This window comes from Phasianus colchicus, chromosome 12 (genome assembly GCF_987193195.1).
Source record: "Phasianus colchicus chromosome 12, bPhaCol1.hap1.1, whole genome shotgun sequence".
Taxonomy (NCBI): Eukaryota; Metazoa; Chordata; class Aves; order Galliformes; family Phasianidae; genus Phasianus; species Phasianus colchicus.
The window spans coordinates 17,830,901-17,855,224 of NC_143447.1; the positions used below are offsets into that span (position 1 = coordinate 17,830,901).

Here is a 24,324-nt window from a genome sequence, read left to right on the forward strand (position 1 = left end):
GAAATGTAAACATTGTGCTGTTATTCAACCTACTACATAAGAGCATTGAGCCTGACAAGGCTCTGGGTACCCCCGTGCCCCATCCTTGCCGAGATCGGACGCCGATATCCCTCCTGCTGACATGCAATCCAGCAGCACAACAATTGCCCTCTGTACGCACCGGCTGTGCCACTCGCTGCCAGCCCTGCTGGGAGCTCCGTGCTGCCTTCCTCAGTACTTCTTATTAAAGGGTGCTTTTATCAAAAGGGTTTTTTATTAAAACAGTTCAGGTGTATCTAAATATAAGTCCAAGTCTGTGCACTTCTAGTTAATTCGTATACAGAGAGAGGTGATCTCAGGCGCTCTTTTGAACTTGGTTTCAAAAGCCTGTCCAGGTTTGGTTCGGTGGAGGTTTTTTTGCTTGGTTTCACTAAGAAAGTTTTGTGTGTTATTCAACATTGTGATACTTACTGGTATGGCTCAGACCATGCTGGATGAGTCCGTTTGCCAGGCACAAAGTGTCTGCGGGAGGGATACAACACATTTCACTTTGTCCTAGCAGCAGGTTTAGGGCTGATATGATTATGAAGCAGATAACTGAAATTGAAGAGTAGCCATGGATGTACAGGTGAGAGAAGTGATGATGTTCTCATTAGACTGGATATAGGGAAAGAGATTTTTGCAAAAAGGGCAGTGAGGCACCAGGACAGGCTGCCTAGAGAGATGCTGGATGCTCCATCCTTGGAGACAGCAAAGGTCAGGATGGATGGGCTCTGAGCACCTGGTTGAGCTGTAGATACTCCTGTTCATTGCAGGGCAGTTGGACAAGATGGCCTTTACAGGTCCCTTCCAACTCAAATGATTCTGTGATTCTAGCCTAACCCACCTGATGGTGCACACTCTGTTCTGCTTTGATGTAAATGATTCATATTCCTACCAGGCCAGCAAGGATGGAAGGCCAGGTCTGATGAGCAAATAGCAGCATCAGAACATTCAGCATGATAACTGAAAGTATGAGACACACTTGAATTATAAGCAGCAATGAACGTGCTCAGACCCAGGCAGGGCAGAATTACTTGTGATCAGCTGGCAGAGTGGGATATAGAACAGGACTCTGGACTCTGCTATAGCCCGAATGGGGCTGCATTTCTGCATAACATTATTTATAGTCTCTTCTTCTCCAACAGAGATCCCTATTTCTTTGGTAACTGAAAGTATGAATCTGGGCTGCATACCCTGTGCATAGAATCATTAAGGCTAGGCGAGACCAACATCAACCCATCCTCACCATGCCCATGACCATGTCCTCAGTGCCACATCTCCACAGTTTTCGAACGCCCCCAGGGATGGAGACCCCAGCAAACCCCTGGGCAGGCTGTGCCAATGCATTACTGTCCTTTCTGAGAAGAAATTTGTTCTAATATCCAACCTGAACCTCCTCTCCTGTGCTGTCTGAGACTGGGGCAGCTGGGGCTGTATATGCCCAAGGAGAGACAGATCCTTCCCCACAGCCCACTGTCCCCTTTCCACACTGCAGCAGGGAAACGTTTCCATCCTCAGCGCTTTGCTTCTCTTTCCTTACCTATGGCTTTCAGGTCAGGAAATCTTAATAATTTCCTTGTTATTAATTTAATCCACGGTTCCTAGTAATTACCATAAATTAAGCCTGCTGGGGGGAAAAGCACAGCCCATAAACTGCAGCAGCAGCCGGCTTTATTTGGTCACGTCAGTACCTGGAGGATTGTTTCCTGTAGGTCGCTCCCCTGGCTGTTGTGATTAGCACAGGATCAGCACGGAGTTTCCTGTCCACCATTTAAACACAATTCTCACTTGCCAGGAATTCTGCTAACACATAGGGTCCTATTAAACGCTTAACCTCAGTGTGAAACGAGCTTACTCCTGCCCCTGTTTAGGCATTAAATATTTCCCGAGGACATTACGGTGACCAGCTCCTCTTAATACCTACAGCATGTGGGCACAGCACCAAGAACAAAATTTGCAATGGGAAAATGCATGGCATCCTTTTGCATACAACCCTTCTATCGTCTTCCTTCTGCCATTTGGGAATCGTGGTGCCTTTGGGAGGTGTTAGGTGGGAATTACAGCAGGGCCTGCAGGCTGGGCTGCAGCCAGGCATTCCGGCGTGGCACCGGGAAGTGCCTGCCTCAGCCAAAGGTTACCCAGCAGAGGTGATAGCTCTGCATTCCTGCCATGTCTTAGCTTTTTTAAATTAAATTCTTGCAACATGAGGATTTAATCCCTTCTGCTATATACAGCGCGGATGTGTGTGTGTGTGTATATATATATATATATTTTTTTTTTCCCTACAAAAATTTCATCAGGCGAGTTATTTGTGTGTTTGAGAGTTGGCTTGGATACAGGGTCAGTAACTTTCCACCCAGAGCCCGTGGAAAGTTTGGGGTTTGAGGCAGAATACAGGGTCAGGTTTGGGCTTGTATGAAACCAGATCTGGGGTTGAGAGCCACTGGGGATGAAATCTGTTGCGTTGTTCTTTATGTATTATTTTTTATTAAAAATAATGGAAAAGAGCAGTTTTCCTATGCCCAGGTCTTTCCTGGGGCAGTAGGAAAATGAGTGGTTTCAGTACAGAACTGGATTCGAAGTCCAATCCCAGAAGGGTGGCTTTGGACTGAAAATTCAGCTTCTGCAGTTTTTACTCCGGATGGAAGAAGATATTAACTTAAGCTGTGATCTGGATGTTGGTTTTTCATTGGTTCCAGCCAAGGATGCCCCAGCTCCAGCACTATGAAGGGGTCAGGACTTAAAGCTGGTCCTCACCTTCAAGCAAACAGAAACTAAACCCACAGCACTGGGCAATAAACACTCAATTGCCTTAAGCCATGGCCCAGATGGGAAGCACCCACCTTCCAGTAAGGGTACAAATCTGTTTCATGATGCATTGTGCATGGAGACCTCAACATTTCAGTATGGTGCTTCGCACTGCAAGCCGTGCCCAAAGCTCTTCCCTCCACACAGCCATTGTGGTGGGCACAGATGCAGCTTTTCCTCAGTGAAGATGCTGTTTTTTGTCACCACTTTCAGCTCTGGAAGAAAAATTGTTCCTCCAGGTCTTGACATCTGCTGCTACTTAAAGGAACATCATCATCACCAATGCATTCCTCTGGGGGTCTTAAGGTATGCAAAGCCTTATTCTTCCAAACCTTGCGATTGAAAACAGATTATTACATGATGGTATCCCTATAAATGCCATGTATTGCTGAGAAACTTATTAATTAGGGGTCCTGCATGGCAGAAGCTTGCAGTGAATTGGAGAGGCTGTAACCATCATTCAGGTCAGTTGTGGCCGCCTGCAGCTCTCTGCTGTGCTGTAGTTTGCAGTGCCCAGAGCTCTCCTGCTGCCTCCAGGCAGTGTTTTGGGGTGAAGGATGGTGTCAGAGGAGAAATTGTTATTCTGCCTTCCTCCTTCTGCAGTATTTTCTGTTAATTGAAATTAACATTGCTCAGGTCAGCGCACCATGACTTAGTGTTAAGAAACAGCCCATGGTGGCCCTTCCTTCCGTGCTCCCACCCGGGTGTGCACCCACCGAGACGCACACGTGCACCGTAATTAAAGACTTGGCTGATTTCAAAGCAATTGCACTTGGGGCTGTTGTATTGTTTTGACACAAAGACATGGGCTTTCACTTTTAGGGATATTCAGTTTCATTCTCCTTCCAAATCTAAACCATTTGCCTTGAATGTTTTTGTCCTCAGGAAGCAAATCCCTTCAAAAGAAGCCAGGAAAGGTTAAAAACAGAGGGCCACGGATGTGACAACGCTCTGACACTGTGTCATTTTTATCTTCCTTCACAGGCTCTCAGCAACAACCGACTGCCAGGGCCATAAAAAATGTCAAGGGTGATTAACCATGTGGCAGCTGGGGCATATATCTCAATGTAGGCAAGGCAGAGAGAAGCATCGGGTTGTACAAATATGTCTCGCTCCCAGTGGGACAAAGTGCCCTGATAGTCATTATTGAGCAAGCTGATGGTGTTGAGCACCTGTCAGGATGTGCTCCAGGCACACCTCACCCAACTCGTTGGTCACCTCAATCCCAAATATACCTGTTCCCAAAGCATTGGGTGTCCTGAGCTGGAGAGCATGCTGTACCTACATGGGAACTCAAATATTTGTTCCATCTGGTGTATTTTCCATGGAAAATACTTTTTGAAGAAATACATTTCTTTTTGTTTTGTTTTTTAGCCTGGCTTCAAACTTCTGCTGAGGCCTTTGGCTTTGCAAATACTCAAAAAAATGGGAAATTTTCATCCTCACCACTGAAAACAGCCCAACTTCTTGCCCACTGCAATCTGAAAACGGATGAATAAATACTAAAGTTGATAATTTTGGGCAAGTTATAAAAACTATTTCTATGGCATTAAATGAACAGATGATACTTTTCTGATTAGAATTGATTTAGCATTCTCAGTTGTACAATCTTAAATTGGCTTCTGTTGGCATATGTAGAGCTCAGTGATTTACACCTAATCTAAGGTGTAACTCTTTGGGTTACACACAAGCTAAGGTGTAAATTTTACCTTAAACTTTACCACAGGCTTTCAAGATACCTTTGAATGTACGAACCAAGAGGAAGAAGAGCTTTTGTTTTCCTTCTGATGCTGGCAGCTGAGGTTGAGCATCGCAGAGAGGAACCTGGAGCTTCTTCAGGCAAATAGAAGAGATCTGAGGGACTCCAATCACCATGATGGCCACCACAGCTGTTTTGAGCATTTAGCAGTTGTTGCTTCCTGGGAAAGATCGTGAGGTCACGGGATATGCCCGATCTGTGGGTTGCTGGCTGAATCTTGTTGTTTTTCATCTTGTTCCTCAGATATGGTTATGGCAGAAGCTGAGGGAAGCCCTTGGGTTGGGGGACGGCTGGCACCTACATCCCTTGCATCCCAGCTGAGAGCCCTGAGGGCTGTGAGTGATACCAAAGGATAACTAAAAACAAAGAGAGAGAGAGGAAAGTAGGAATTAAATGACATTTTCCTGGCCTACATGCTTGTCCCACAGCATAAAAATAAAAAATAAGGAACAGAACACAGGGACAGGATTTCTTCTTGGAGATCTTCAAAAGCCACCTGGACACGGCCCTATGTAACCTGCTCTGGGTGTCACTGATTGAGAGGGGTTGGACCCTTCCAACCCCAACCTTTCTGTGATTCTGTGACAAAGTCGTGTCACACAGGATCAGGGCTTTCCAGATGAGAAGCTCATTCTTTGCTTAGAAGACAGAGAGTTTTGAGGAATCTGCAGCATGTATTCTGATGCTTGGCTCCCTTGGCTGAAAACCAGAAGTCTCCTTTCAATTCGAGTGGTTGCTCGCTTCCCCTCCCAGCCCTCAGACCCTCTTCAGAGGGAGGTAAAGAGCCTAAAAATGTCAGATCTCCTCCTCCCATCTGCCCCCCAGTGAAGCACTGTCCTCAAGCTGCTTGCCCTCCCTCAGCATCCATAAAGCAGAGCTATTGGGGTCGGAAAGATCAACGACATCGTAAAACACTTCAAGCGTATTCCTTCGCGTGGAGCCTTGGCTGGGATGGCCATTTAGTGGGCGTGAGGCCTTCATGCACACAGCTGTGATCTGTTTTTTCCATTGTGGACTCTTCTTTGACCTACCTGCTTGGGAGAGTGATGAGGTTCTGTCCTTAGTTCAGTTTTCCTTTTCTTGGAAAGTGATAAATCTGTTAGGGCTTGTGAGTATTTTTTTTCCCTGCTTTATAGCTTGCCATAAATATTCAATAGTACTGTGCTTGTGGCTGAGGGGCTGATGGTTCCAGATGACCCATGTCTGTGATGCCATGGAGTTCTCACCAACAAGAAATAAGGGATTTTTTTCTTATTGGTGGCTTAAAAGACGAGCTTGGTTTTGTTTTCCAGCTGCACACACAACAATTTATTTTTTCTCTGTGGTGCTCTCCTTCCTATGGAGGTTTTGTTCTTAACTTAACTCCTTTGAAGCCTCACTTCTGCTTGCTGCCATGCAGCAACACCAGCAGAGACAGGGCATGGAATGGAAAACTGTGACTGCAAATATCCCACAGGGGTCCAATCCTACAAAACTCTGCTTTCAGGATTGAGTGCTGAGGGCATCTTGTCTTAGCTTGCTTGAAGCCAGATTTGCAACTTTAGAAGGTCGAGGGGAGTGAAGATGTGTCCATAGGGCTGATGGAAGTATCCACTCACTCTCCTGGCCCCATAAGTACATAACAGTGATGCAGAGCAGCTCATTTGCAGAGTATTTGCTACAGAAGAACTATCATTTATCAGAGAAGATATGTGCTTAATGCAAAAAAGAGCCCAGGACTGCAGAGCAGCTCTGCACAGTCTGTAGCTGAAGCATGTTGTGATACCCCTGGGTAAAGATCAAACTGGAAAGGACTCACCGACATCTGATTCTCCTCAATTTTAGTTGGATCCAAATCTAGCAAAAGGGCATTTTACTTCTGGTCACAGTCCAAAAAGATATAGCAAAATCACCTGGAGTTACAAATGTGTTGCAGAACCTGTCCCTAATCACATTAAGAGCTCTAAACTGTAAGGCTCAATTGTTTGCCAAATGAAATATTCTCCTCCGGTATTTGCAGAAAGGAATTACAGTCTGTGAGTAATGTTTTTCATTTGGTATCGAAGCACAGTTTCTATTTTATGGATCCAATCCTGAGCTTGGGGAAAGAGTCATTAAAAAGGCTTTGTTTTGCAGGGGAGTGAGGGCAACGTTACCCTGTCTTCACCCCACCTCGGGGCTGGGCTCTACGCACCAGGACCAGCCGCTTCCAGCGCAGTCTGTGCCACCCCTGGTCCCCACCCATCACCTGCAGTGCGAGGAGACGTGGTGGTTGTGACACCCAGCATTTGGGTAGCAGCAGGTCCGGGACTTTTCCCTTTGAGTGAGGTTTCTGAGCCTTTGGGGTTGACGCCATGAAGCTTTCTTCCACCCTTCTGAGAGCACTGTTTGTTGTTGTTGGATCTGAGGTTGTGCTTAAAGGATGGGAAGACTGTGCCATCACACGATCTGGGTCTCCAGAGCCCAAAGGCTGTACCCGGCAGGCGTGAGGCTCCCTGTGCCCACAGAGCATCTTGGCAGGCTCCCTGGTCCTCTGTCCCTCACTGGGATCATGGTGCCAAGGGCTGTGGGATGGCCACACAACTCAGGAGCTCCGTTCCTTCCTGGTGGCTGCTCTCAAAATGCTGAATTGATCTGTGAGTGGTGGGGAAAGGGAAGTGAGAGGCTGAGCTGCTGTTATAATCAGGACAAGGGGGTAAATCCCATTGCCTGTGTTTGATCCTCATCTCCTGCACATAACAATGACCAAGAGGCTCCTGCCCCAGATGCAGCCAGCCCTTTGGGGCTGATAATAGCAGCCACGGCTCCTGGTCTGCTGATGGCTGTGCATCAGTGCCAGCCATGGGCATGGTGTCCTCCGGTAAAATGACAGATCAGGTACAAGGGGCTCGTACAGCAAAACCCCAGATCTTCAACACACAAAGCTAACAGGTGAAACGCAATCCTCCATGGACTGTGTGCCATCCCATGCTGCTGCAACCCCAAAATAAAAGCAAAGCAGCTGGTGTTTTGTCCAGCATAGAAGCCATGCTTGACCAACGTTTCATTTTTTGTTGTGTTGAGCTACGCAGGAAGGAGAACCCAAGCAGCCTCGTACCACCTCATGGCAAGCAGCCCTGCCCTGGGGACTTAAGCCTGACTTCTCAAAGCATCTTAATATGTCCCAGCTGGCAGCAATAATTGGATCGTTATTAAATAACTGTCTGCAGCAATATGCAATCTGCAGTGTGCTGTACCAATTATTTTTTGTTTGCGTCCCTCTATCTCAACGTGTCTCCATCTACCCACCCTACCTCACTGTGATTCCCATGAACCATCTATTGCAGTGATGGCTCAGTAGCAAGAATCTTTTACAACAAAGAAACTACTCTACTTTCTGCCATGGTTAATGCCCCAATTTAATGAACCCTTCATATCATTCTCACCACCCTAAATTAAAGGGTAGCCTATGCAATTAAACTGTTTAGCTTTCAGAATGCCCCTCTCAGGGTTATCTGCAAAATGGCTTGAGATGCAGCTGCTACTAATATTGCTCATCTTAAAACTGGCAAAGGAAAAATCACTTCCATCTCTTTATTTTCAGTAATGTGCCTTTACTTTCAATTAAGCTGATTATTTGCATCATCTTGTTCCTGATCGCTGTCCCATGAGGTTTTCCAAGCCAGGAAATATTTTATGCAATACATAACTGTCAATGTTTAGAGCTTTGTGTTTGTGTCTTTCAGGAATGAGGGGAGAGCTGAGGGGGGAGTTGTGGCCAAATCTTACTCCAATTTACACCAATATTAATTCAAAGTCAAGCTGTGGTTTGCAGTGGAATTACTGCAGATTTATGCTCTTAGATCTTTTTTTTTTTTTTTTTTCCCCTCCAAACAGAAGTTCAAGGAAGCAAACCATTTCCAAAGAACCCCCTCCCCAGATTTCTCTGCTGCATCTGGAACATATTGCTCTATTTCCAAGGGTCAGATACATCCTGCTTTAACAGAGCATCCTCGAGGACCCCCAGCAGAAGTCATAGCACCCACCCTGATGAGGATGGTGTGAAAAGCAGCTGCTCCTGTGGGTTTGGTCACTGGTTAGTTGGGAACAGAACATGAGCTGGTGGGACAGAACAGGACTGGATGGTGCCTTTGTGGTTCTCCAGTGCTGCCCCGTGTCCCCATCCATGTCCCCATCTCCCAAAGTGTCCCCTGCACCATTGTCCTGGGTTGTTTCTTGCAGCAAGTGTCAAAGACTCTGGAATTCAGGATTTATTTATCTCTTTTGTCCCCAAAATGTCAAATCGGAGGAACAAATAGATGGCACAAAAAAAGAGCTCATTTTTGCCATTTCACCAGAAAAGGCTCTGCAGTAATCCAAAGAGTTCTATTCAGGATTCATCTGCAGCAAAATTTCCCTCTGCCTCAAACCTGTCAAGTGCCAATATTCATTTAATGATCTCATTTTATAAATAATGGAAAGAAAAACAATACATTCAATCGAAATGAGATTAGAAATGGGAGGGGAATGAATTACAAATGCAAGAGTCTGTAGTTATTCCAAGGAAGATAAATCTCATTTTAAGTGGTCTCCAGTGAAACAGCATCTTGCTAAGGATTAAACAACCAAAAAACCAAAACCAACAAAAAAGCCCACATCTTTTGCTGATAAAAAAAGTTGCGTGGCAGCAGCAGGGAGTGTTTTCTGACACAGGTCAGTTGTCATAATATCTTGAGACTGGTGATATCTGGGTTTTCTTCTTGGCTTTTCCATGGTTTCCCTATGATAGATCATTTAACACCTGGTGCCAGCATTGCAGGTCAATCTGGAAAATCAAACTCCAGTGAACAAATGTGCAGGTCAACATATCAACAAGCAATGCTCAGTGCAGCAGTCAATACCAGGCTTCCACCTCAACAGGATATTTGAAGCCTGGCTGGCACCATGAGCTGGGAGGCATGAGTTGGTGTTATTTCAGCACCCACACATTATTTGTGGTGGTGTTGTGGGACAGGCTGCCATTGGGATGTTCTAATTCAGGGCTGTGCCCTCCATGGTGATGAACCCTTTGTAGATGTTCCACTGTAGACACAACGTAAGCGATAGCTTGGGAGTTTCCTGTGTATTTTTGACACATATTTGGGCAGATTTTCTGGCTGTGAGTAACAGCAGCAGCAGAGGTGTTGGCAGAGCCCTCATCAAGTCCAGCCCCATGGCCCTCTGTGCTGGGAGGTGATGATTCCCTCTGGGATTGCACCATTACACCTGACTGAGTCCCGATGGGAAGATTCAGGACCATTAGTCAGAATCCATAGCTAAGGGAATGCTTCTGGTCAGGCAGGTGATGGCTGGCACAGCCTGCTCCCTCAGCCCCTCCCTCCACAGCCAAAGCTGATGACCATGGTCTGCTGGTCTTGTCCTACACCACCCCCAGCCATCCCCCAGCTGCTTTCCTGAAAATACAAGGAAAAGTGAAACCCAGGGTAGAGAAACAGTGAAATTATGAAACTCGTGCTCATGAAAACCTGGGACAAGGCACTGCTGGTGGTTGAGGCAACTGCCATGTTGCTGCTTGGGTGAAGATGCTGACCTTTGGGACAGCCTCGTCCTGGGAAGGACCACCACTGATCAGTCATGGGCTTCTGCCCTAGGTCACAGAATCGCCAGGGTTGGAAGGGACCTCAAGGATCATAAATCTCCAACTCTTCTGCCACATGCAGGGCCACCAACCTTCTCATTTAGTCCTAGACCAGGCTGCCCAGGGCCCCATCCAATCTGGCCTTGAACACTTCCAGGGACGGGGCATCTACAGCCTCTCTGGCAGCCTGTTCCAGTACCTCACCACTCTCTTTGAAAAGAATTTCCCCCTGACATCCAACCTAAATTTCCCCTTCCTCAACTTAAAACCATTTCCCCTCATCCTGCAGTTATCTACCCTTTCAAAGAGTTGATTCCCCTCCTGTTTGTAGGCTCCCTTTAGGTATTGAAATGCTGCAATGAGGTCACCCCACAGCCTTCTTTTCTCCAGGCTGAACAAGCCCAGCTCTTTCAGCCTGTCCTCATAGGGAGGTGTTCCAGTCCCCTGGAACTCACCTTTGTGGCCCACCTGTGGACCCTCTCCAACAGCTCCCAAGGGGTCGCAGGGGTTTGGCTTCAAAATACAGCAAGATAGTTGGTGAGGATAGAGAACGTGAATGATGACCATGGGTTTGAGAGATTGGAAGGGGAATTTGGTGTGAGGAACAAGACATGGCTGCACACTGAATTAAATATCAGCGATGCTGTGCTTAGCTGATCAGTAAGAGATCAATTAACCTCCTTGGAGCATATATTAACACAGCTTGATGACTAAGGGCGTGGACACAAACTGGGGTGGATGGATACAGACCTGCTATGTGCCTCTGCAGAAAGGTTTTACCCCAAAGTAACTTCTGTGAGAGAACAAGCTGCAGCCATGGGAGGGGGTTCAGTAACTTTATAAAGACTTCAGTGTGTTTACTGAAAATGAAGACACTGGTGCCTTTGCAAATAAATGATTTGAATGGTTATCTAGCAAGGGGCCCAAATTAACTCAGAAATACTGAGTTAAATAATGATCCACCTTTCTAAACCAGAAGTTACAAAGTAGAAAGTGTTGTTTCTATTTTCCCCAACTCTTGGTAAAGAGAAATTTGGGTCAGTTGTGTGAGGGGACCCAGCAAAACCACGGTGAGTTTGGCTATAAAGGTTTTCCTTTGCTTCCTCAGCAAACAATGTCTTGCTACAAATAACTGCGTGCCCTCAGTCTTGTCCTTTCCTGATGCTTAAACTGTCAATAATCATCAGGTTGCTGTCACAGCGCTGCTCAATGGGACTGACAGATTATATCTCTAAAGTCCCTTTATTGGACCTTGTTCCCAGAAAAGCTTGCAAATTGCTCTCATCTTACCAGACAAAGGCGTTGCTCACACTCTGAGTCCTTGGATATCCTACACAATAACGTATGAATTGGTGAGAATTACCTGAGATAAAATATCCCTTACAACATCAAAGTTCCTGATCTTTTACCTGTCAGCCGCAGGTATGTGACAGTCCTGACAGGCTGGAGATGGAAGGAAGAGATAAAGCAAAAAGGAGAAAAGAAAACGGAGAAAAATCTCTGAATGAAATGTTATATCGTGACTTGGCACGGAGATTTCAGCACAAGGGATCTGTGGGGCTAACAGAGGTGTGAATGGGGCAGAGGGCTTTGCCTTTCAGAACGAATGAATGGGCAGCAGCTGGTACCGAGCAGCCATGTCACAGCCCTGGTCTTGGTTACTGATAAAGCAAACAAGGGAACAGAGATTAGAATAAGGCTAAATCGTGATCACTTGCATCTTTCTATCGCGTGGGGTTAGTTCTAGTGGGGAGCATGACCTGATGGATAAGAACTGTTCTTAGTGAGCATTGGCTGGCAAGTTGCAATTAGTGCCTTGCAGCTGCCCCCAGGTGAGATCCTGGCAATAATTAGGCAGGATGAAATGTTAGGAGGTCAGGGAAGCACTGAGGAAGAAGCAGGTGGAAGGTAATGAGCTTTGGTCATGGTGAGGGGGCTGGCATCTGGTTAACTGAGGTGGTATTATGACTTTGCTCCCACATTGTGCCAGTGTGATGAGGTGACAAGGATGAACTCCTGCTGATGGCAGCTGGTCTTGCTGTTCTCCAGCTTTGGATGTGCTGATGGTTGGTTTTCATGGCAAGATGGGTAGAGCCTGGAGGAGGTGCTGGTGTGACCCCCAGCCTGCTGACCACACCAGCCCTGTGCACACAGGTAGGTTTGAAACCATTTCACTGAGGCAAAGAGGTTGAGCTGAAGGAAGATCTGTTTTGCTGGCTTAAAACCTACCTTCTACGCTGCAAAGGCAGTACTGAGGTTCCTCTGCCCACTGTGCCTTGTTCTCCTCCTGCTGCATCTCATGGAGTGTGGATCAGGCACCTTTCGGTCCTTAGAAAGGGCTGCTTTTGGTAAATCTACAGAATGCTTTCCTCAAATGACATAAATACTGTATGTTATTTGCTGCCTTGCCAAAATGCAAACACACGCAGGCAATCCAAGCTAAGCAGCATTCTTTAAAACTTCAGATTGTTGCTTAGAAAGAAATATATGGCATTTTATAAATCCAAATTGATCGTGCACCCTGTGTGTTGAAAATATATACAAAAATAGGACCCCAAAACTCCATTAAACCACTTCTGAGACTATACATCACCGCACCTTTAAGTTGTGCACAGGGCTTTAACAACCCTTCTCCAGGAGAATATTTTACTAGGTAACAAAAAAAAGTTATTGAAAACACATATATTTGATACTTTTGGCAATTCGTTTTACTACTTGCATTTCCAATTCATTGGTATAGTTCATGAAAAAAAAAATATTTTTGCAGTTGGGTCATGTTATTATTTCTCTAATTTTTTTCTACTTGAGAGTCACAACGTGATTTCTTTCTGTAGAGCAACGAAGGAAGAGAAATGTTGCTTTCCTGTAGATGTTTTAGGGAGCTGGGGTTTGCCATAAGTGCTGTCATATAGAAATATGCCTGGAGGAAATTATGGCATCTTTGTGGATTTCTGAGTAGTCGATATTATATCTGAACCAACCTAAAGAGAGCCAGGGGAAGAATTAATATGCAGAGCTTTTGAAGGAACAAGAAGGCAGCATCATTTATCAGGCAATAGTAAGAACTTTTCTAAAATTATATGAACAAACACTTTCTCCCAAACATTACTATGAGTGGCTTTCATGAACTGCACCATTTCCAGTTCTACGGAGCTCAGAATTGCAGGAGCTGCTCCCAGTGGAACTGCCAGCTTCATGACTTTCTACCCAAAGCTGCTTGTGCATCAAGCCCATTTTGGCTGGTCACCATGAAAATGTGGGCATGTTCTGCCCTTGGTTTTCCCTTGGGTGGAGCTGTGGGCATGTTCTGCCCTTGGTTGTCCCTTGGGGAGGCTACAAAGCAAACCCAAACCATACAATTGCTCATGGCCTATCAGTGCTTGCCTGCAACCTCCTCCTCCTCCTGTCTCACACGTGTCCAAGAAGACTGATAAAAGGCTCAGTTCACCAATGTGCAAAGAACTGAATGGTCCCTGTAGTGCTCTCTGTCTCTTGAATCCAGCTCTGGCCATTAAGAAAGCTTTAGAGTGAAGACCAACACCGAGCATCCACACAGTGATTGACCAAAATGGTCAGGGCCATGTGTGCACTGGCCTTTGGATTGCTTCCATCAACAACACAGGTAAACCCAGCCTTCACTTTGAGGGATTCAGCAGGTACTCACAAGCAGAATGTGCCCCTATTTGTGTAGAAAACTGCGATTATTTTTTTTTTTCCTGTTTTGACTCTAATTGTTTCCTTTCTGACACATTTTGTCAGGTCCCAGCTCCTTGCCAGCTGATCTCCTTGAAGCATTCATTTCCTGCTGTGCATTTAATTACTGCTGTGAGAGTCCACCAGCAAAAGTGCAATCAGTGTGGAAGATTAACGAATCTCACGCTTTACCTCTCTCCTCCCCCCCCAAAATCAGAAAGCCCACTCGGTTGTTTCCAGCACACATCTATCATTACACACTCCTGGGTCTCAGGTAAATTAGCAACCTGATTCTTTCCCCTGCTGTCACTTAGAAGAAAAGGGCTTCTTATTTGCCATCCAAGGAAAAGTACAGTAAGTCTAGAGCAAGATAAAAGGGAAGTAATCAAATATATTTAACTGTACTCAGCCAAATCCCATTATTTGTATAGATGTTAGTCGGAGCATTTGAAGAATTAGGATAGAGTTGTCCTTATTAAGAAATAACAGAGCTTTATTGGAAAGCGTGATTTCTGAGCTAGAGTTCAGTCATTTACTTAAAATAAGAAGTACAGCTTTATAAATAAATATGCAAGAATTGTCATGGTGACTTTAGAAGACATTAAAAAATGTTACACGTCCTTGTGTTTCCATTTAAGCACACACATCTGTGCTCATGCAGCCTCCCTCTGCTGTTCTTTCATAGATGGGCAATGCCATCTCAGTGTGGAGAGGTTCCTTTCATTGTCCTTCCCGTTTCGATCTGAAGTGAGTGAGGAAAATAATTTTAAATATATCACGTTAGGGAAAAGTTCTTCTCCAAAAGAGTGGTGGGGCACTGGTGTGGGCTGCACAGAGAGGTGGTGGAGTCACCAGCCCTGGAGGTGTTCCAGAAACGTGGGGATGTGGCAGTTGGACTGGATGATCTCAGACCTCTTTTCCAACCTTAATGGTTTGATGATCTTCCACTTACCAGAGAGCACCGACTAGAGCAGCCTATGGAGCGTGGGGAAGGCATAAGAGGAAACTGAGTTGCAATGGCTTTAAGCAGGTGTAACAAGGTGAGATGGTCCCACTTCTGCTGCAAAACATTGCAACTCAATACTGTTTCACTACTTTGAGGAAGGAGGGAGACGAATCCCCACACACCATTTTTTTTTTTTTTTAATGTGCCTGAGTCAAATTACCCTCCCTTCTGCAGGGCTTCTTCTGAAATAACAGATCTTACTGTAACCAAATATTGCCATCCAGGAAAGCCATTTTGCAACCAGCAAGGAGGCTTCTTCCTTCCCAGCAGCCACTGAAAAGGCCCTTTGTTCTCAGCGGAACACCTGGAGAGGTTTATCTGCCGTGGCCTCTGGGGCCGGCACTGAGGAGCAGTGACAGGACCTGGTGGCATTGGAGTTGGTGGCAAGCCAGGTGCTGCTGGCACTGAAAAGCCATCCCAGCTGGACCATGGCATGGGCAGCTTTTGGTTGTCTCTTCCATGGGAGCCAGGAAACTGGCGTGGCTTGTGTTTTCTTTCTTTTTTTTTTCCCATTCTAAAATGAATAGCTGCGGTCCAAATTGTCTTTTCACAGCATTGAGGAGGTGATACCTCTGCAGAGAATGGAGAATAATCCTTGGGCATTTCTGGAGAAAGAGGTAGTGTGAGCAGGGGTAGGCAGGCAAAGAGCCCTGGGAACATGGCTTGGCACTACACCTGGAAGGGTTGGAGGTGACACTGCTCAATGGCACCATCCTAACTAGCAGCAATTGCCCAGGGTTCCTCTCCCATATGTGTTCCCTGGCCATAGACCATCCCCATACAAGCCATCATCACCAGGCAAATCAGCTTCAAAAGCCAAAAGGTTTACGTTCTGTCCCTGCACCTTCTGTGATTAAAAGAAGAATCTGGATGAGGAGAAGAAATCTGCACAGAGGAAATTCAGACACACAGACCTGATATGGGATGACGTGGAGAGTTGCCACCATTCAAGTGTGTGCTGCTCCTGTGACTCCATTACCAGCAACCTTGGTGGGAACTGGACCTGCAAGCTGTGAGTTATTAAGCTGATCCAAGTCTGCTGACCTTCCTCTGTGTTCTGATTTTCCACTAAAGTCACAGACTGGACAGCCCACATCAGATAAAGAAAAGAAAAAAGCAGGAAACAAAAAGTAAAAGACATCATTCTTTGCTCCTTGATCACCCAGACAAAATACCGACCCCTACAAGAGAGTCATGTTGGGGGATTTCAGCAATGCCTCATCACAGGATGTGCAGCTCTGTGAGCTATTGGTTCTGATGAATACTGAGAGCAAACTGCACAGTTTAAGAAAGGACAGACCATAGCTTGAGCCTCATCATCTGCAGTGGCAGTCACTGGTTCTCCCATGCACAACAGCACTGTTGCCTTTTCTTTGGGACAGGCTGTACTGAAGCTGATCCACGTGAGAATAATTGGCTTGTTCATGCAGCTCGTAGCTTACACACCTCTTCGACCTTTGGTTCCTGTCCAGGCACCACCACCAGTTCTCCCATGACTTTGGGTTTACATCTCTTTCTAACATTCCTCCTATTTTTTTCCCTGCTGAGGGAAAATGTCCAGGTTTGTTCTTTTTGACTCTGTGGTAGCGGCCTCAACAGAAGGACATAGTGTCTATTTAGTGTCTTTGCAAGGAAAAGGGAGAAACTTCTCAGTTACATAAAAGTTTGTATCAAAATTCAAGAATCCAGATTAATTATAGAAGACTCGCCTTGTATCATTCAATTTGTTTGAATAGCTTTAAAGATTAAGCAGATCCAAGGCCTAACAGAACCAGAGCCAGTAAGACAATAGCTGAGATTTCCCTTTGAAACAGAATATACAGGTGGTTTCTGTGACTTTCTGTGTCTATCTGCCCGGCTTTTTTATTTTTATGTCGTATCCAATATCACAGAATCTGGCAGTAGAAATCATATAGCAATTTGTGAAAGCTTGTTGCTGTTCTAGATATCATATAGTCCGTTCCACACCAGCAAAGACAAAACCAATGCCTTTACTCCTCGAGTTTTCATTCAAAGGATAATGATCTCTGGTAACAAAATATTTGGCAGCAGCATTATTTAAAATGCACAGAGGAAATGTTTGTCCCTAATTCAAGGGACTGTGGTCACACAGTCTCTATTCACTCGCAGTTTGCCGACCAATGCCAAGGGCTAATCTGCAAAAGCCGGGGAACGGAGTTAAGTTTATCACTCTCCACCCTCAACCCATCCCATCGTAAAGGGGGAAAAAAGTAATTACCGAATTTCTTTGTGGTCTGAGAACCTATAAATTCTCTGTTATACCCAGCAGGCCGTAATGACTCCTTCGGTAAATACCTAATTAAGCGGTCGGGGTGTGATTATTTTTTTTTTTCTTTCGCCGCATACTTTTGTGTTTTAAAATCCTTTCGCATTAAACGACTTCTCGAGTTCTCCGCACGTCTCACCGAAGGGAAGGAAGGAAAAAAAGCAGAGGGGAGATATCGGCCGTGGGAACGGGACTGCGAGGCGGGGATTTGCGAAGGCTGCTGGCAAATCGTGCCCGCAAAACTGCGCCGGGAGCCCCAGAGCCGCCAGCAAAAGAGATAAACGGGGTTGGGGGGCATTCAGGGGTCGCTCCCCGAAAGCCAAAGGAGGGCAAAGCACCGCCTTAGCGCAGCCATCCGCAATCTGCGGCGTCTCCGCGGTGCTGACGATGCTAAGGAGAAGCTGCCTTATGCGGAGTGGGGCTGGGGCCCATCATCATTTCCCCCCCCCCTCCACCCAGCATCTGCCCTTAACGCCCCGCTGCGGGGGGGGGGGAGGATTTCCAGGGCTGAGATTGAGCCCGGGGAAAGCTTTTTGCTCCGGGAAACGCTACCTGCGCCGGGGAACCGCTTGGTTGCGAGCCGTGCGGACGGTCCCGGCCGCTGCCAACCTCCTGCGGATTCCCCCCACCCCCGGTTCTTCGGGAGTTTTAATGGGGCGAAGCGGCTGAGCCGGAGCGCTGGGGGCAGCCGGCCGTGAGGGTTTCTGCCGGGCCGGGCGGTTCCTCCCCGAGCCCTCCCGCCCCCTCTTCCTCGTTAAGAAAGTGTTAGAAAGTTGCTGAAGTGCGAAATGAGCCTGCGAAATCTCGTTGTCCTCATTAAAGTCCGACAAGCAGGGTGACAAGAAGCAGCGGAGAGGAAACAATGCGGGCAGTGTTGGGGAGAGCCCCGCGCCGGGACAGCTTTTGTCCCTTCCAACAAAAGCTCTTGTTTGCATGTGTTAAAATCCATGAAAAAGCGGCAGCCCCAGGTGCAAACGCCAGCCCCGAACTGCCGCTCAACCTTCGGTGCTCCGCGAAGGGCTGGGTGCGCTCCCCGGAACCCTAATGAGGGCCCTGGGTTGGTTCTTCAATTAGCGGGCAGCAGGGCGAGCAGCAGAGCTGGGTGGGTTCTTCTCTCTTGTTGTGCCCCCGGATTCTGCCCCAGCTTTGCCGTTGGTGGAAGCCGCTGGACAATGCGGCTCATTGTGCTCCTTTTTGCCACCTCGAAACACGGATGGGACCCCGGGGCCGGGTCGTGTGTACAGAGCCGGTGTGCAAGACAAGTGTGCTGGTTTGGTTTGGTTTGCTGTCTCTGGCCAAGGTAGGTCGGGATGTTGTGAAACCAATACATTGTTTAGACAGCGTGCCCTAGGTGAGGAGGAGAACATTTCCTAACCCACAGTTGAAGCAAAAATCAGGATTCAGCTCCAAAGGTGGCAAACAAAGGGGCTGTGCGAAGAACCACAAAACCCTCGCACAGATCAGAGCCTAGGAAAACAACCTCGCTGTGCTGTTAGCATTTTGTATGACTGGCACTGTGCTTCGTCCAAGGAAAAGTAATTCTAGGTCCTGTTACAACAAGCCTGCACACATCATTTTATCCCCAGTGGGTCTGCCTGGGATCTGCCCCGCAGCTATTTTAAAATGTTATGTTAATAACAATTCATTACAGCTGATAGGGCTGGGAGAGTTGCCTTTTATTTTGCAATTAGACATAAAGGCTCTGATCTGGCAAAGGCTCTGTGCTGTAAGCATGTGAGGAGCTGTGCTGAAGTCATCTGGGACTGCTTAACATTAAGCCTGGGTGAGTTTGCAGGATCAAGGCCTGAGATGGTATCTTCTGTAAGGATATTTGTTTACCTGCTCTGCTCTGTATTTTCAAGATTCATGACTGTGCCCTGCAAAGCTATTTCTCTGACAAGAACCGAAGTGGCTAAGCTGGCTGGGCACAGCTCTAAAGTAGCATTACGAAGCCAACAAAACAAAACTGTTTGCAGGCTCTTGGTTTGGGAAGATGTTGCAGCACTGGGTGCATCGCATCCCAAAGCTTTCTGCTGCATGGGCTGTGTGTACTGGGGCGTTAATGCAGGGCGGGTGGGCATTGGGCCCAGAACAGATGTGACGATGAGTGAGAGCAAAGAGGCAGGGAGGAAGGAAGAGAAGAGAGCACATTTCAGGCTTCTCAGTTCCTGACAAGGCAACCATGGCTTACAAAGCCTGGGCACCCACCCCGCGTGCTTCTTATCAAGAGAAAGTAGAAAGCAACACGATCTGGGAGAAAAAACAAACATATTTGGTTTTTCTTTCTTTCTTTTTTTTTTTTTTTCCCCCACTAACAATAGCTGTTTGTAGGCAAATAATGCTCAGATCTGCATGGCAAGATCAATGCAGGGAGTGGTTCGTGGTGCCAGACACATTGAATGCTTCGTAATGAAACAGGTCCTTGAACTGCTTCCCAGCACAGACGTTATCTTAGTGGGTTATCATGCACTTGCTTCTGTTCCTGCTCCCACTCTCCTCATTTTCCAGCATTGACCCTGGCAGAGGGAAGTGATGGCAAAAGGAAATAGAAGTTGTTATAATATAAAGGCTTCAAAACGCTCAGCTGTTTGTTATTTCCTTGCCACTAACTTTTCCAATATATTTTTGGAGGCAGGAAAACTAAAGAGAAAGCCAGTCCATGTGTACAGTCAGTTTAATACTATGACACACCTGAAGAAAATTGAGTATTTTGCTTCATGAAATAATAATTACAGTGCAAAGTATAAAAGGGCTGTCTTCCATCCTGAGCCCCTGAAGTCTTGTTTTGCACCATGAGGGCATGTTTAGGATGACAGATAGGCTGCCAGGCTTACCCAAATAACATCTTGCACTACCTTCTGTTGTTTCTCTTCACCTTTACGTGCAGATTTTGTGGAGATGGAAAGAAATGGAAGACCAAGCTCTTCTTCAGAGGATGCCTTAACCAGAGAAGTCACAAGAAAGGTGATGGGAGAACTGGAGATTGGTGAGTTCATGGGGTAAGGCTGCTTCAAACTCCCAAACACGCCTGGTGCATACAGCCCTTCTCCTCATAGCATTTGGCATAGCTCAAGTAAGATTGGATTAACTAAAAAAAAAAAAGCAAAGAACTGTAAGACATACAATTTCCGAAGGATCTTTGCAGCAGCCAGATCTTCTTTTAAAAAAGGGTCCTATTTCTAGACTGTAGCCCTTTCAAAATTGCATATGAACACGGAATAGAATTTGGTTTGGTATAAAATGGCAGAATTTTTCATTAACATAGTGTCATTTGCAATGTATTTTACAGCTGAGAGCCTTAGTTCGGTTATTACCATTTCTTTTTGTTTCATATGGCATGTTTGGCTTCAATGAACTCATAGCAAAAAAAAAAACCAAACCTGTAGAAGCCAAATTTTAAGCAGCAGAGATTACCCATAGACAGCTAAGTCATTGGTTAGACACCTAAAGCATTTAGTTATGTTTGTTAATAAATAGCCTTTTTAGATGGGTATCTGAGGGACCATTTCTTCATCCTGTTGGTGAATTTGACCAAAAGAGATGAAAGCTATGATTTTCAAGTCTGGAAAAATGAACTCTAATGGTAGAAAACTACACCCAGAAGATAAAGTTATATGAATAATGTGTTTGCAAAATCTGGCTCTGAAAAATAAGCAAGTTCCCAGCTTAAAATCCTTGGTGAGCAATGCCCTGTGGGCTGTGTGTTCTGCCTTATCTGGGTGTTTAGGTGGGAGATCTGCAGAGCCCCTGTGTTGTGCAATTACATCTGGAGCTGAGCTCAGTGGGAACTGAGCTCTGAATGCCCTCATCTGAAGTGCTCAGGCTGTAGGTGGCTTACACCCAACATAATGAAGTCCTTTTTTGAATTCATCACGTCCTGCCTTGTTTTCTCTAGGGTCAGCATCCTCTCAGAACTAGTGGGAAAGAAAATGCTACGGTAAGCAACATGGGAAAAACATATGGAAGTGAATAATTTTGTGCCCAAAGTGCAGTTTGAACAACAGGCAGTAAAAAGTCCCTTTTCTGCACATTAAGGATAAAGCATGAGGGGAGCTGCTTTTTCAAGAGCAGCAACCATTGCTGATGCAGACTGAGGGGGATAGCTGTAGGAAAAGGGCACTGATCACTCAATTACAACTCATCAGGGTATACACAAACAGGCAAGTTCTGGTCACTCCTGGCTGCTGGGTACTGAAGCATACAGCCTCAGTAGCCTGTCAGAGTATACAGTTTCACACATGTATTCATGTTTTTGTGTGTGTGCTTCGGGGTGTATGTAAAGTAAGAAGAATAAGCTTCTAACTGCACAGCTATAGAACTTCTGCTCAGCTTGGAATATAGGCTGAGGAATAAATGCAAAATATCCGGTAAATATCAGCTCAGCAGCTCTCATCTACTTACAGCAGCTCTCAGTGGCTATACCACTGCTGATGGGGCTCAGTGCAGACCGTGGTCGTGTCAGTGGATATCTGCCCTACTGCCAAGTCTGTGTTTATCCAGAGGGCAGGATGCCAAAGCTGCCCAGAACCATTATGATCTCAGGTGATACAGAGATCTTCATCAATCTTCTGGGTACAACCCCACTGCACTCCTGGTGTGGGGCCAGGATATAGGACAGATATACAGGCACGGGCTGTGTTTGAAGGAGTTACCACCCAGAATATTCCCTTTCTTATGACTGGATAAGGTTAGGAATTCTAGCAAATTAATTTCTGCAGCAGATAGGGACACCACTCCATCATAGCACAAACATGTCTTGGGATGGCTCTTGGCACAGACAGACTGGAACAGAACAGCATGGTCAGATCCAACGTATGGTGAGAGACTTAGGAGTGTACATGTCTGACCCAAATTAGGAAAGGCAATCTTTGTGCTGGCTGACAGATAATCGTATCATAGACTCCTATCGTGGGATAGCTTGGGTTGGAAGGGAGCTTGGTGTACTCAGAGTCTAGAAATCTTCTGTGAGACATGGCTCTGTACAAAAGCAGAGCAGTCAGTGCACATATTGTAGACATCTCTGAGAACACTGCTGCAACAGTAGAACGTAATAAGGTGACTCAATAGTAACATGACCTTTCATTAACAGACTCTTTTCCTCTTTTCCCCTGTTTCTGACACATTTATGAACTGTTACAAAGTTAGGTAAAACCCATTTTTTCAGTACTTCCACGTGAATGGTGGTGTGGTGCTCCTGGAGCATGGGAACAAATAAAAATGCCTCTCACCCATTCTGACACGGACCCTGCTGTTGCTTTTAGGGCATCTCCCACTGAGCTCACCTCTCAGCAAGATGGAGGACTGAGTGTTTTCTCTGTGGTGGGTCTGATACAATCACTGGCCACAGAGGACACATCTCGTGAGGCTGGTGGTGTTGGTCCGGTTTATGGTAGGACAGAGTTTCCCAACGAGGGCCCAGTGTCCACAAAACTCACTGGTGGAACGTATTGTTACTCTACTTGTGACATGACTAAGGGACACGCTGTTTACAGCTATGTATATTGGTCAAAGCTTATTATTTCAGCTCATCCATATGCCACTGACTCACAAATCATTTACTTTGTACAGCCTTTTAAAGCAGTGCTGTATCCTGAAACCCTGCGTGCAGAACTTTTACCTTAGCTTCAACTCACTATGCACTTACATTAACTCATAGAAGTGATAATACCTCAAATAATGTTTCCAGGATTGCCCTGCAAAAAATCTTCCTTGTCAGAGATTGAGGCAAAGTCATTCTGTATGAGACAATCCAGTGGAATGACTCCCTTGACACTGCTTGTCCTGAAAGTTCTTATTCATATTTGCCCTCATCCAGATATTTTGTTCTCTAATTACAGAAGCACTTTCCATGTGTGCTGAGTGTTTCCATGGGCAAAGTACAGGCAGATAAAAATGAATTAATTATACCTGTATTGTGCTACTTCCATGGCAGTCTATTCCCCCCCATCTGATATTTGAAGCATCAAATTATTACCTGTACATTATCATAAAATCCAAACTGGCAAATTATCTGAGACATAAAGTTCTATTGCCAGACTGTGTCACCAGCCCTGAAATGGATCTGTGGCCGTGTCTGTTCCAGAGAGGAGACAGAAATGTTTTCCATCCTGACTCTGATTTGTGCAATCACATCACTCACCTTGTAGTTACATTGATGACATCCAAGAATAGCTTGGATGCAACTTCCACTTTACTGGGACTGGTATTAGGTGTGGTTTTAGTTAAGAATTTTTGTCTAGTTTTGATGCTTTTCTTGCTTTGGTGGGAAAAGACAAGAGGTAATGACTTTAGGACGAGAAATAATGACTTTAAGTTGCACCAGGGGAGGTTTAGATTGGAAAAAATTCTTCTCAGAGCAGTAATGCATTGGAACAGGCTGCCCAGGGAGGTTGCTGGGGTTGGAGATGTCCAAGAACTGTGGAGATGTGGCACTGAGGGACGTGGTCAGTGGGCATGGTGGGTTGGGATTGGACTTGAGGATCTTAGTGGGCTTTCCCAACCTCAATGATTCTACGAAATAGCAATTGGAAAGTTAAAAACGGACAGCATGGATGTCGACGTTTCTGCTGTTGTACTGCATCTCCCCACACGGAGCGGGGATCTCAGGAGCATCCTGCAGGCTCCGGGAAGCAGGATCTGATTCAGCGGTGGTACTTTCCCTTCTGAATCAGCACCGAGGCTCATGATATCACAGCTGATCTGCCTTTATTTCTGAGCGCTGGAACAGCAAAGTGCTGACGAGTGCTGGGGATTACAGATTCTGCGAAACATTTTGTAAGATATGTCCTGGCACCTCGCCACTCGTTATATGGAAAATATGCCGCGTTATCTTCCATGCGCCTGTGGGTGTGAGGGTGCTCCCAGTGTCCTGGCCCCCAGCCTAAGGAGCCCTACGCATACTTGATTCAGAAGGCTGTTAAGCAACGCGTAGTGAACTCTTTCCGGCTCCGAGCCGAGATCTGTCACTTCAGACACGTTCCATATCCTTCAGGACTCCGTGACAGCGAGCATCCATCTCGGCGTCCCCACCGCGCTAAGAGCGCTGCGCTGGAGGCCGCACCCTCGGGGCCCCTCAGATGGGCGCAGGCCAACTGGCCGCTCTCCCCAAGCCCTGAGGTGCCTCCATCCCTCTGAGAGGCCTCCACCGCCTCCCT

The 24,324-nt window shown here is 46.2% G+C and overlaps 2 long non-coding RNA genes across 3 annotated transcripts; both read left to right on the forward strand.

Annotated features, from left to right (window-relative positions):
- Window positions 1–11,768: 11,768 nt before the first annotated feature.
- Window positions 11,769–17,608, forward strand: LOC116225579 (uncharacterized). Of its 2 annotated transcripts, XR_016470537.1 has the most exons (4): window positions 11,769–12,338; window positions 13,944–14,151; window positions 14,563–14,624; window positions 15,437–17,608. It is a non-coding gene; the product is annotated as an uncharacterized LOC116225579 (long non-coding RNA). The 2 variants fall into 2 exon arrangements; XR_004166115.2 differs by lacking the exon at window positions 13,944–14,151.
- A 2,459-nt stretch (window positions 17,609–20,067) lies between these two features.
- On the forward strand, window positions 20,068–23,316 carry LOC149916302 (uncharacterized). Its single transcript, XR_016470539.1, has 3 exons — window positions 20,068–20,156; window positions 21,066–21,107; window positions 21,574–23,316. It is a non-coding gene; the product is annotated as an uncharacterized LOC149916302 (long non-coding RNA).
- The last annotated feature ends 1,008 nt before the right edge of the window (window positions 23,317–24,324 follow it).